This window comes from Pseudophryne corroboree, unplaced genomic scaffold (genome assembly GCF_028390025.1).
Source record: "Pseudophryne corroboree isolate aPseCor3 unplaced genomic scaffold, aPseCor3.hap2 scaffold_478, whole genome shotgun sequence".
NCBI classification, from domain to species: domain Eukaryota; kingdom Metazoa; phylum Chordata; class Amphibia; order Anura; family Myobatrachidae; genus Pseudophryne; species Pseudophryne corroboree.
Window position 1 is genome coordinate 111,170 of NW_026970090.1, and position 12,685 is coordinate 123,854.

General features: G+C 35.2%; 1 non-coding gene across 1 annotated transcript; it reads right to left on the reverse strand.

The window, feature by feature from the left end:
• Positions 1–1,001: 1,001 nt before the first annotated feature.
• Positions 1,002–1,075, reverse strand: TRNAS-ACU (transfer RNA serine (anticodon ACU)). The gene has a single exon. It is a non-coding gene; the product is annotated as a tRNA-Ser (tRNA).
• Positions 1,076–12,685: the final 11,610 nt, after the last annotated feature.

A 12,685-nucleotide genomic window follows, 5' to 3' on the forward strand; every position in this document is an offset into this window, starting at 1 on the left:
AAAACACCCGAATCCAAAACACACCCGAATCCGACAAAAAAAATTCGGTGAGGTTTTGCCAAAACGCGGTCGAACCCAAAACACGGCCGCGGAACCGAACCCAAAACCAAAACACAAAACCTGAAAAATTTCAGGCGCTCATCTCTAATTGAAACTATCCTTTGCTATATGCATTTTTTTTTGTTAATTTAAGTAATCAAAACTGGGATTGATATTTTTGCTCTTTTATTTTTACTTAAAGTACAATAACTTTTACCATTTTAATTTGTTTTAATAGTATATTGACAGTATAGTTTTCTTTAAAAAATCCACTTAATTTTCTTTACCCTATTATTAAAAGGGTAATTGACAAAAACAAACTACATTGTCACCAGAAGAGCAATACAAAATGTACAAGTGATATATTAAAATCATCTTTCCAGCTTGAATTTCAATGATGCATTGGGGCAACGATTTTGTGAGAAACATCTTCACCCTTAAATAAAGATTTTCTTAATTCCTTACCTGTGTGCTAATTACATGTCACCTTGTTTTCACATAAAACAGACTTCTACATGAGAAAGCAGCAAGGATGCAGTGGTGTTAATGTTTCCTGGTGTCAACCTGTATTATTTCAGTAGACATTGAAATGAGGATGCATCTTGCTGCCTTTCCAATGAAGCAAGTTTAATTTAGTAATAGGTGAAAAACCATCCTTACAAAGGTGTTAATCAGAGACTTGGCTTTGTGGACACTTTTCAGAGAACAAATTTGTTAGCATAAAAATAAAGGCAGAAAATGAAGAGCTGTTTAATCACTCAATTGGATTTTTCTACCAGCATATTTTTTTCTCTGCAACCCATTGCTAAATTGTGCTTCCTAGCTGTTTTTTATAAAATCACTGAATCAAATCTAACTCCGATTACATCAGAGAAGGCCAGGTACCCTACACCAAAAGAGGGGGTTTGAAATTTTGACTTGTCTACTTAAATATCACCAAAACCTGATCACAATGTCAATCATGTCCCTGGGTGGGATTGAACCACCAACCTTTTGGTTAGTAGCCAGACACACTAACCGATTGCGCCACAGAGACACTTTGCAAAAAGTACATACTGACAAAGGCTAATAAGCATTAATCTAGAACGTTTCCTAGAAAAACTTTAAAAAGTCAATAATCTGGAGAGTTTTTGTAAGAATTTTCTTAAATCAACCAACGAAGAAACACATTGGTACTTTCCCATGATGAGTGAGTGCTTCAGGATCTCTTGCACTTACATGTGCAGCAGAGTACTGCAATGGAAGCATGCTGGGCCCATTACCCAGAGGTAGGCAGATTGAAACTATCCTCTGCTATATGCATTTTTTTTGTTAAAGTAATCCAAAACTGGGATTGATATGTTAGCTATTTTTTATTTAATTAAAGTACAATAACTTTTACCATTTTAATTTGTTTTAATAGTATATTGACAGTATTGTTTTCTTTCAAAAATCCACTTAATTTTCTTTACCCTATTATTAAAATGGTAATTGACAAAAACAAACTACATTGTCACCAGAAGAGCAATACAAAATGTACAAGTGATATATTAAAATCATCTTTCCAGCTTGAATTTCAATGATACATTGGGGCAACGATTTTGTGAGAAACATCTTCACCCTTAAGTAAAGATTTTCTTAATTCCTTACCTGTGTGCTAATTAGATATCACCTTGTTTTCACATTAAACAGTCTTCCACATGAGAAAGCAGCAAGGATGCATTGGCGTTAATGTTTCCTGGTGTCAACCTGTATTATTTCAGTAGACATTGAAATGAGGATGCATCTTGCTGCCTTTCCAATGAAGCAAGTTTAATTTAGTAATAGGTGAAAAACCATCCTTACAAAGGTGTTCATCAGAGACTTGGCTTTGTGGACACTTTTCAGAGAACATATTTGTTAGCATAAAAATAAAGCCAGAAAATGAAGAGCTGTTTAATCACTCAATTGGATTTTTTTGCCAGCATATTTCTTTTTCTCTGCAACCCACTGCTAAATTGTGCTTCCTAGCTGTTTTTATAAAATCACTGAATCAAATCTAACTCTGATTACATCAGAGAAGGCCAGGTACCCTACACCATAAGAGGGGATTTGAAATTTTGACTTGTCTACTTAAAGATCACCAAAATCTGATAACAAGGTCAATTACGTCCCTGGGTGGGATTGAACCACCAATCTTTTGGTTTATAGCCGTACACACTAACTGATTGCGCCACAGAGACACTTTGCAAAAGTACATACTGACAAAGGCTAATAAGCATTCATCTAAAACGTTTCCTAGAAAAACTTTAAAAAGTCAATAATCTGGAGAGTTTTTGTAAAATGTTTCTTCCATCAACCAACGAAGAAACACATTGGTACTTTCCCATGATGAGTGAGTGCTTCAGGATCTCTTACACTTACATGTGCAGCAGAGTACAGCAATGGAAGCATGCTGGGCCCATAACCCAGCGGTAGGCAGATTGAAACTATCCTTTGCTATATGCATTTTTTTTTGTTAATTAAAGTAATCCAAAACTGGGATTGATATTTTGGCTCTTTTATTTTTACTTAAAGTACAATAACTTTTACCATTTTAATTTGTTTTAATAGTATATTGACAGTATTGTTTTCTTTCAAAAATCCACTTAATTTTCTTTACCCTATTATTAAAATGGTAATTGACAAAAACAAACTACATTGTCACCAGAAGAGCAATACAAAATGTACAAGTGATATATTAAAATCATCTTTCCAGCTTGAATTTCAATGATGCATTGGGGCAACGATTTTGTGAGAAACATCTTCACCCTTAAATAAAGATTTTCTTAATTCCTTACCTGTGTGCTAATTAGATATCACCTTGTTTTCACATTAAACAGACTTCCACATGAGAAGCAGCAAGGATACAGTGGCGTTAATGTTTCCTGGTGTCAACCTGTATTATTTCAGTAGACATTGAATTGAGGATGCATCTTGCTGCCTTTCCAATGAAGCAAGTTTAATTTAGTAATAGGTGAAAAACCATCCCTACAAAGGTGTTAATCAGAGACTTGGCTTTGTGGACACTTTTCAAAGAACAAATTTGTTAGCATAAAAATAAAGCCAGAAAATGAAGAGCTGTTTAATCACTCAATTGGATTTTTTTTGCCAGCATATTTCTTTTTCTCTGCAACCCACTGCTAAATTGTGCTTCCTAGCTGTTTTTATAAAATCACTGAATCAAATCTTACTACATCAGAGAAGGCCAGGTACCCTACACCATAACAGGGGGTTTGAAATTTTGACTTGTCTACTTAAAGATCACCAAAATCTGATAACAAGGTCAATTACGTTCCTGGTTGAGATTGAACCACCAACCTTTTGGTTAGTAGCCGGACACACTAACCGATTGCGCCACAGAGACACTTTGCAAAAAGTATATACTGACAAAGTCTAATAAGCATACATCTAGAACGTTTCCTAGAAAAACTTTAAAAAGTCAATAATCTGGAGAGTTTTTGTAAGATGTTTCTTCCATCAACCAATGAAGAAACACATTGGTACTTTCCCATGATGAGTGAGTGCTTCAGGATCTCTTGCACTTACATGTGCAGCAGAGTACTGCAATGGAAGCATGCTGGGCCCATAACCCAGAGGTAGGCAGATTGAAACTATCCTTTGCTATATGCATTTTTTTTTGTTAATTTAAGTAATCAAAACTGGGATTGATATTTTTGCTCTTTTATTTTTACTTAAAGTACAATAACTTTTACCATTTTAATTTGTTTTAATAGTATATTGACAGTATAGTTTTCTTTAAAAAATCCACTTAATTTTCTTTACCCTATTATTAAAAGGGTAATTGACAAAAACAAACTACATTGTCACCAGAAGAGCAATACAAAATGTACAAGTGATATATTAAAATCATCTTTCCAGCTTGAATTTCAATGATGCATTTGGGCAACGATTTTGTGAGAAACATCTTCACCCTTAAATAAAGATTTTCTTAATTCCTTACATGTGTGCTAATTAGATATCACCTTGTTTTCACATTAAACAGACTTCTACATGAGAAAGCAGCAAGGATGCAGTGGCGTTAATGTTTCCTGGTGTCAACCTGTATTATTTCAGTAGACATTGAAATGAGGATGCATCTTGCTGCCTTTCCAATGAAGCAAGTTTAATTTAGTAATAGGTGAAAAAACATTCCTACAAAGGTGTTAATCAGAGACTTGGCTTTGTGGACACTTTTCAGAGAACAAATTTGTTAGCATAAAAATAAAGCCAGAAAATGAAGAGCTGTTTAATCACTCAATTGGATTTTTTTTGCCAGCATATTTCTTTTTCTCTGCAACCCACTGCTAAATTGTGCTTCCTAGCTGTTTTTATAAAATCACTGAATCAAATCTAACTCTTATTACATCAGAGAAGGCCAGGTACCCTACACCATAACCGGGGGTTTGAAATTTTGACTTGTCTACTTAAAGATCACCAAAATCTGATAACAAGGTCAATTACGTCCCTGGGTGGGATTGAACCACCAACCTTTTGTTAGTAGCCAGACACACTAACCGATTGCGCCACAGAGACACTTTGTAAAAAGTGCATACTGACAAAGGCTAATAAGCATACATCTAGAACGTTTCCTAGAAAAACTTTAAAAAGTCAATAATCTGGAGAGTTTTTGTAAGATGTTTCTTCCATCAACCAACGAAGAAACACATTGGTACTTTCCCATGATGACTGAGTGCTTCAGGATCTCTTGCACTTACATGTGCAGCAGAGTACTGCAATGGAAGCATGCTGGGCCCATAACCCAGAGGTAGGCAGATTGAAACTATCCTTTGCTATATGCATTTTTTTTTGTTAATTTAAGTAATCAAAACTGGGATTGATATTTTTGCTCTTTTATTTTTACTTAAAGTACAATAACTTTTACCATTTTAATTTGTTTTAATAGTATATTGACAGTATAGTTTTCTTTAAAAAAGCCACTTAATTTTCTTTACCCTATTATTAAAAGGGTAATTGACAAAAACAAACTACATTGTCACCAGAAGAGCAATACAAAATGTACAAGTGATATATTAAAATCATCTTTCCAGCTTGAATTTCAATGATGCATTGGGGCAACGATTTTGTGAGAAACATTTTCACCCTTAAATAAAGATTTTCTTAATTCCTTACCTGTGTGCTAATTAGATATCACCTTGTTTTCACATTAAACAGACTTCCACATGAGAAAGCAGCAAGGATGCAGTGGCGTTAATGTTTCCTGGTGTCAACCTGTATTATTTCAGTAGACATTGAAATGAGGATGCATCTTGCTGCCTTTCCAATGAAGCAAGTTTAATTTAGTAATAGGTTAAAAACCATCCTTACAAAGGTGTTAATCAGAGACTTGGCTTTGTGGACACTTTTCAGAGAACAAATTTGTTAGCATAAAAATAAAGCCAGAAAATTAAGAGCTGTTTAATCACTCAATTGGATTTTTTTTGCCAGCATATTTCTTTTTCTCTGCAACCCACTGCTAAATTGTGCTTCCTAGCTGTTTTTATAAAATCACTGAATCAAATCTAACTCTGATTACATCAGAGAAGGCCAGGTACCCTACACCAGAACAGGGGGATTTGAAATTTTGACTTGTCTACTTAAAGATCACCAAAATTTGATAACAAGGTCAATTACGTCCCTGGGTGGGATTGAACCACCAACCTTTTGGTTAATAGCCATGCACACTAACTGATTGCGCCACAAAGACACTTTGCAAAAGTACATACTGACAAAGGCTAATAAGCATTCATCTAAAACGTTTCCTAGAAAAACTTTAAAAAGTCAATTATCTGGAGAGTTTTTGTAAAATGTTTCTTCCATCAACCAACGAAGAAACACATTGGTACTTTCCCATGATGAGTGAGTGCTTCAGGATCTCTTGCACTTACATGTGCAGCAGAGTACAGCAATGGAAGCAAGCTGGGCCCATAACCCAGCGGTAGGCAGATTGAAACTATCCTTTGCTATATGCATTTTTTTTTGTTCATTTAAGTAATCAAAACTGGGATTGATATTTTTGCTCTTTTATTTTTACTTAAAGTACAATAACTTTTACCATTTTAATTTGTTTTAATAGTATATTGACAGTATTGTTTTCTTTCAAAAATCCACTTAATTTTCTTTACCCTATTATTAAAATGGTAATTGACAAAAACAAACTACATTGTCACCAGAAGAGCAATACAAAATGTACAAGTGATATATTAAAATCATCTTTCCAGCTTGAATTTCAATGATGCATTGGGGCAACGATTTTGTGAGAAACATCTTCACCCTTAAATAAAGATTTTCTTAATTCCTTACCTGTGTGCTAATTAGATATCACCTTGTTTTCACATTGGCCCTCATTCCGAGTTGTTCGCTCGGTATTTTTCATCGCATCGCAGTGAAAATCCGCTTAGTACGCATGCGCAATGTTCGCACTGCGACTGCGCCAAGTAACTTTACTATGAAGAAAGTATTTTTACTCACGGCTTTTTCTTCGCTCCGGCGATCGTAATGTGATTGACAGGAAATGGGTGTTACTGGGCGGAAACACGGCGTTTCAGGGGCGTGTGGCTGAAAACGCTACCGTTTCCGGAAAAAACGCAGGAGTGGCCGGAGAAACGGTGGGAGTGCCTGGGCGAACGCTGGGTGTGTTTGTGACGTCAACCAGGAACGACAAGCACTGAACTGATCGCACAGGCAGAGTAAGTCTGGAGCTACTCTGAAACTGCTAAGTAGTTAGTAATCGCAATATTGCGAATACATCGGTCGCAATTTTAAGAAGCTAAGATTCACTCCCAGTAGGCGGCGGCTTAGCGTGTGTAACTCTGCTAAATTCGCCTTGCGACCGATCAACTCGGAATGAGGGCCATTAAATAGACTTCCACATGAGAAAGCAGCAATGATACAGTGGCGTTAATGTTTCCTGGTGTCAACCTGTATTATTTCAGTAGACATTGAATTGAGGATGCATCTTGCTGCCTTTCCAATGAAGCAAGTTTAATTTAGTAATAGGTGAAAAACCATCCCTACAAAGGTGTTAATCAGAGACTTGGCTTTGTGGACACTTTTCAAAGAACAAATTTGTTAGCATAAAAATAAAGCCAGAAAATGAAGAGCTGTTTAATCACTCAATTGGATTTTTTTTGCCAGCATATTTCTTTTTCTCTGCAACCCACTGCTAAATTGTGCTTCCTAGCTGTTTTTATAAAATCACTGAGTCAAATCTAACTACATCAGAGAAGGCCAGGTACCCTACAGCATAACAGGGGGTTTGAAATTTTGACTTGTCTACTTAAAGATCACCAAAATCTGATAACAAGGTCAATTACGTCCCTGGTTGGGATTGAACCACCAACCTTTTGGTTAGTAGCCGGACACACTAACCGATTGCGCCACAGAGACACTTTGCAAAAAGTACATATTGACAAAGTCTAATAAGCATACATCTAGAACGTTTCCTAGAAAAACTTTAAAAAGTCAATAATCTGGAGAGTTTTTGTAAGATGTTTCTTCCATCAACCAACGAAGAAACACATTGGTACTTTCCCATGATGAGTGAGTGCTTCAGGATCTATTGCACTTACATGTGCAGCAGAGTACAGCAATGGAAGCATGCTGGGCATATAACCCAGAGGTAGGCAGATTGAAACTATCCTCTGCTATATGCATTTTTTTTTGTTAATTAAAGTAATCCAAAACTGGGATTGATATGTTGGCTCTTTTATTTTTACTTACAGTACAATAACTTTTACCATTTTAATTTGTTTTAATAGTATATTGACAGTATTGTTTTCTTTCAAAAATCCACTTAATTTTCTTTACCCTATTATTAAAATGGTAATTGACAAAAACAAACTACATTGTCACCAGAAGAGCAATACAAAATGTACAAGTGATATATTAAAATCATCTTTCCAGCTTAAATTTCAATGATGCATTGGGGCAACGATTTTGTGAGAAACATTTTCACCCTTAAATAAAGATTTTCTTAATTCCTTACCTGTGTGCTAATTAGATATCACCTTGTTTTCACATTAAACAGACTTCCACATGAGAAAGCAGCAAGGATGCAGTGGCGTTAATGTTTCCTGGTGTCAACCTGTATTATTTCAGTAGACATTGAAATGAGGATGCATCTTGCTGCCTTTCCAATGAAGCAAGTTTAATTTAGTAATAGGTTAAAAACCATCCATACAAAGGTGTTAATCAGAGACTTGGCTTTGTGGACACTTTTCAGAGAACAAATTTGTTAGCATAAAAATAAAGCCAGAAAATTAAGAGCTGTTTAATCACTCAATTGGATTTTTTTTGCCAGCATATTTCTTTTTCTCTGCAACCCACTGCTAAATTTTGCTTCCTAGCTGTTTTTATAAAATCACTGAATCAAATCTAACTCTGATTACATCAGAGAAGGCCAGGTACCCTACACCAGAACAGGGGGATTTGAAATTTTGACTTGTCTACTTAAAGATCACCAAAATCTGATAACAAGGTCAATTACGTCCCTGGGTGGGATTGAACCACCAACCTTTTGGTTAACAGCCGTGCACACTAACTGATTGCGCCACAAAGACACTTTGCAAAAGTTCTTACTGACAAAGGCTAATAAGCATTCATCTAAAACGTTTCCTAGAAAAACTTTAAAAAGTCAATAATCTGGAGAGTTTTTGTAAAATGTTTCTTCCATCAACCAACGAAGAAACACATTGGTACTTTCCCATGATGAGTGAGTGCTTCAGGATCTCTTGCACTTACATGTGCAGCAGAGTACAGCAATAGAAGCATGCTGGGCCCATAACCCAGCGGTAGGCAGATTGAAACTATCCTCTGCTATATGCATTTTTTTTTGTTAATTAAAGTAATCCAAAACTGGGATTGATATTTTGGCTCTTTTATTTTTACTTAAAGTACAATAACTTTTACCATTTTAATTTGTTTTAATAGTATATTGACAGTATTGTTTTCTTTCAAAAATCCACTTAATTTTCTTTACCCTATTATTAAAATGGTAATTGACAAAAACAAACTACATTGTCACCAGAAGAGCAATACAAAATGTACAAGTGATATATTAAAATCATCTTTCCAGCTTGAATTTCAATGATGCATTGGGGCAACGATTTTGTGAGAAACATCTTCACCCTTAAATAAAGATTTTCTTAATTCCTTACCTGTGTGCTAATTAGATATCACCTTGTTTTCACATTAAACAGACTTCCACATGAGAAAGCAGCAAGGATACAGTGGCGTTAATGTTTCCTGGTGTCAACCTGTATTATTTCAGTAGACATTGAATTGAGGATGCATCTTGCTGCCTTTCTAATGAAGCAAGTTTAATTTAGTAATAGGTGAAAAACCATCCCTACAAAGGTGTTAATCAGAGACTTGGCTTTGTGGACACTTTTCAAAGAACAAATTTGTTAGCATAAAAATAAAGCCAGAAAATGAAGAGCTGTTTAATCACTCAAATGGATTTTTTTTGCCAGCATATTTCTTTTTCTCTGCAACCCACTGCTAAATTGTGCTTCCTAGCTGTTTTTATAAAATCACTGAATCAAATCTAACTACATCAGAGAAGGCCAGGTACCCTACACCATAACAGGGGGTTTGAAATTTTGACTTGTCTACTTAAAGATCACCAAAATCTGATAACAAGGTCAATTACGTTCCTGGTTGGGATTGAACCACCAACCTTTTGGTTAGTAGCCAGACACACTAACCGATTGCGCCACAGAGACACTTTGCAAAAAGTACATACTGACAAAGTCTAATAAGCATACATCTAGAACGTTTCCTAGAAAAACTTTAAAAAGTCAATAATCTGGAGAGTTTTTGTAAGATGTTTCTTCCATCAACCAATGAAGAAACACATTGGTACTTTCCCATGATGAGTGAGTGCTTCAGGATCTCTTGCACTTACATGTGCAGCAGAGTACTGCAATGGAAGCATGCTGGGCCCATAACCCAGAGGTAGGCAGATTGAAACTATCCTTTGCTATATGCATTTTTTTTTGTTAATTTAAGTAATCAAAACTGGGATTGATATTTTTGCTCTTTTATTTTTACTTAAAGTACAATAACTTTTACCATTTTAATTTGTTTTAATAGTATATTGACAGTATAGTTTTCTTTAAAAAATCCACTTAATTTTCTTTACCCTATTATTAAAAGGGTAATTGACAAAAACAAACTACATTGTCACCAGAAGAGCAATACAAAATGTACAAGTGATATATTAAAATCATCTTTCCAGCTTGAATTTCAATGATGCATTGGGGCAACGATTTTGTGAGAAACATCTTCACCCTTAAATAAAGATTTTCTTAATTCCTTACATGTGTGCTAATTAGATATCACCTTGTTTTCACATTAAACAGACTTCTACATGAGAAAGCAGCAAGGATGCAGTGGCGTTAATGTTTCCTGGTGTCAACCTGTATTATTTCAGTAGACATTGAAATGAGGATGCATCTTGCTGCCTTTCCAATGAAGCAAGTTTAATTTAGTAATAGGTGAAAAACCATCCCTACAAAGGTGTTAATCAGAGACTTGGCTTTGTGGACACTTTTCAGAGAACAAATTTGTTAGCATAAAAATAAAGCCAGAAAATGAAGAGCTGTTTAATCACTCAATTGGATTTTTTTTGCCAGCATATTTCTTTTTCTCTGCAACCCACTGCTAAATTGTGCTTCCTAGCTGTTTTTATAAAATCACTGAATCAAATCTAACTCTTATTACATCAGAGAAGGCCAGGTACCCTACACCATAACAGGGGGTTTGAAATTTTGACTTGTCTACTTAAAGATCACCAAAATCTGATAACAAGGTCAATTACGTCCCTGGTTGGGATTAAACCACCAACCTTTTGGTTAGTAGCCGGACACACTAACCGATTGCGCCACAGAGACACTTCCCAAAAAGTACATACTGACAAAGGCTAATAAGCATACATCTAGAACGTTTCCTAGAAAAACTTTAAAAAGTCAATAATCTGGAGAGTTTTTGTAAAATGTTTCTTCCATCAACCAACGAAGAAACACATTGGTACTTTCCCATGATGAGTGAGTGCTTCAGGATCTCTTGCACTTACATGTGCAGCAGAGTACTGCAATGGAAGCATGCTGGGCCCATAACCCAGAGGTAGGCAGATTGAAACTATCCTTTGCTATATGCATTTTTTTTTGTTAATTTAAGTAATCAAAACTGGGATTGATATTTTTGCTCTTTTATTTTTACTTGAAGTACAATAACTTTTACCATTTTAATTTGTTTGAATAGTATATTGACAGTATAGTTTTCTTTAAAAAATCCACTTAATTTTCTTTACCCTATTATTAAAAGGGTAATTGACAAAAACAAACTACATTGTCACCAGAAGAGCAATACAAAATGTACAAGTGATATATTAAAATCATCTTTCCAGCTTGAATTTCAATGATGCATTGGGGCAACGATTTTGTGAGAAACATCTTCACCCTTAAATAAAGATTTTCTTAATTCCTTACCTGTGTGCTAATTAGATATCACCTTGTTTTCACATTAAACAAACTTCCACATGAGAAAGCAGCAAGGATGCAGTGGCGTTAATGTTTCCTGGTGTCAACCTGTATTATTTCAGTAGAAATTGAAATGAGGATGCATCTTGCTGCCTTTCCAATGAAGCAAGTTTAATTTAGTAATAGGTGAAAAACCATCCCTACAAAGGTGTTAATCAGAGACTTGGCTTTGTGGACACTTTTCAGAGAACAAATTTGTTAGCATAAAAATAAAGTCAGAAAATGAAGAGCTGTTTAATCACTCAATTGGATTTTTTTTGCCAGCATATTTCTTTTTCTCTGCAACCCACTGCTAAATTGTGCTTCCTATCTGTTTTTATAAAATCACTGAATCAAATCTAACTCTGATTACATCAGAGAAGGCCAGGTACCCTACACCATAACAGGGAGTTTGAAATTTTGACTTGTCTACTTAAAGATCACCAAAATCTGATAACAAGGTCAATTACGTGCCTGGGTGGGATTGAACCACCAACCTTTTGGTTAATAGCCGTGCACACTAACTGATAGCGCCACAAAGACACTTTGCAAAAGGACATACTGACAAAGGCTAATAAGCATTCATCTAAAACGTTTCCTAGAAAAACTTTAAAAAGTCAATAATCTGGAGAGTTTTTGTAAAATGTTTCTTCCATCAACCAACGAAGAAACACATTGGTACTTTCCCATGATGAGTGAGTGCTTCAGGATCTCTTGCACTTACATGTGCAGCAGAGTACAGCAATGGAAGCATGCTGGGCCCAAAACCCAGCGGTAGGCAGATTGAAACTATCCTTTGCTATATGCATTTTTTTTTGTTCATTTAAGTAATCAAAACTGGGATTGATATTTTTGCTCTTTTATTTTTACTTAAAGTACAATAACTTTTACCATTTTAATTTGTTTTAATAGTATATTGACAGTATTGTTTTCTTTCAAAAATCCACTTAATTTTCTTTACCCTATTATTAAAATGGTAATTGACAAAAACAAACTACATTGTCACCAGAAGAGCAATACAAAATGTACAAGTGATATATTAAAATCATCTTTCCAGCTTGAATTTCAATGATGCATTGGGGCAACGATTTTGTGAGCAACATCTTCACCCTTAAATAAAGATTTTC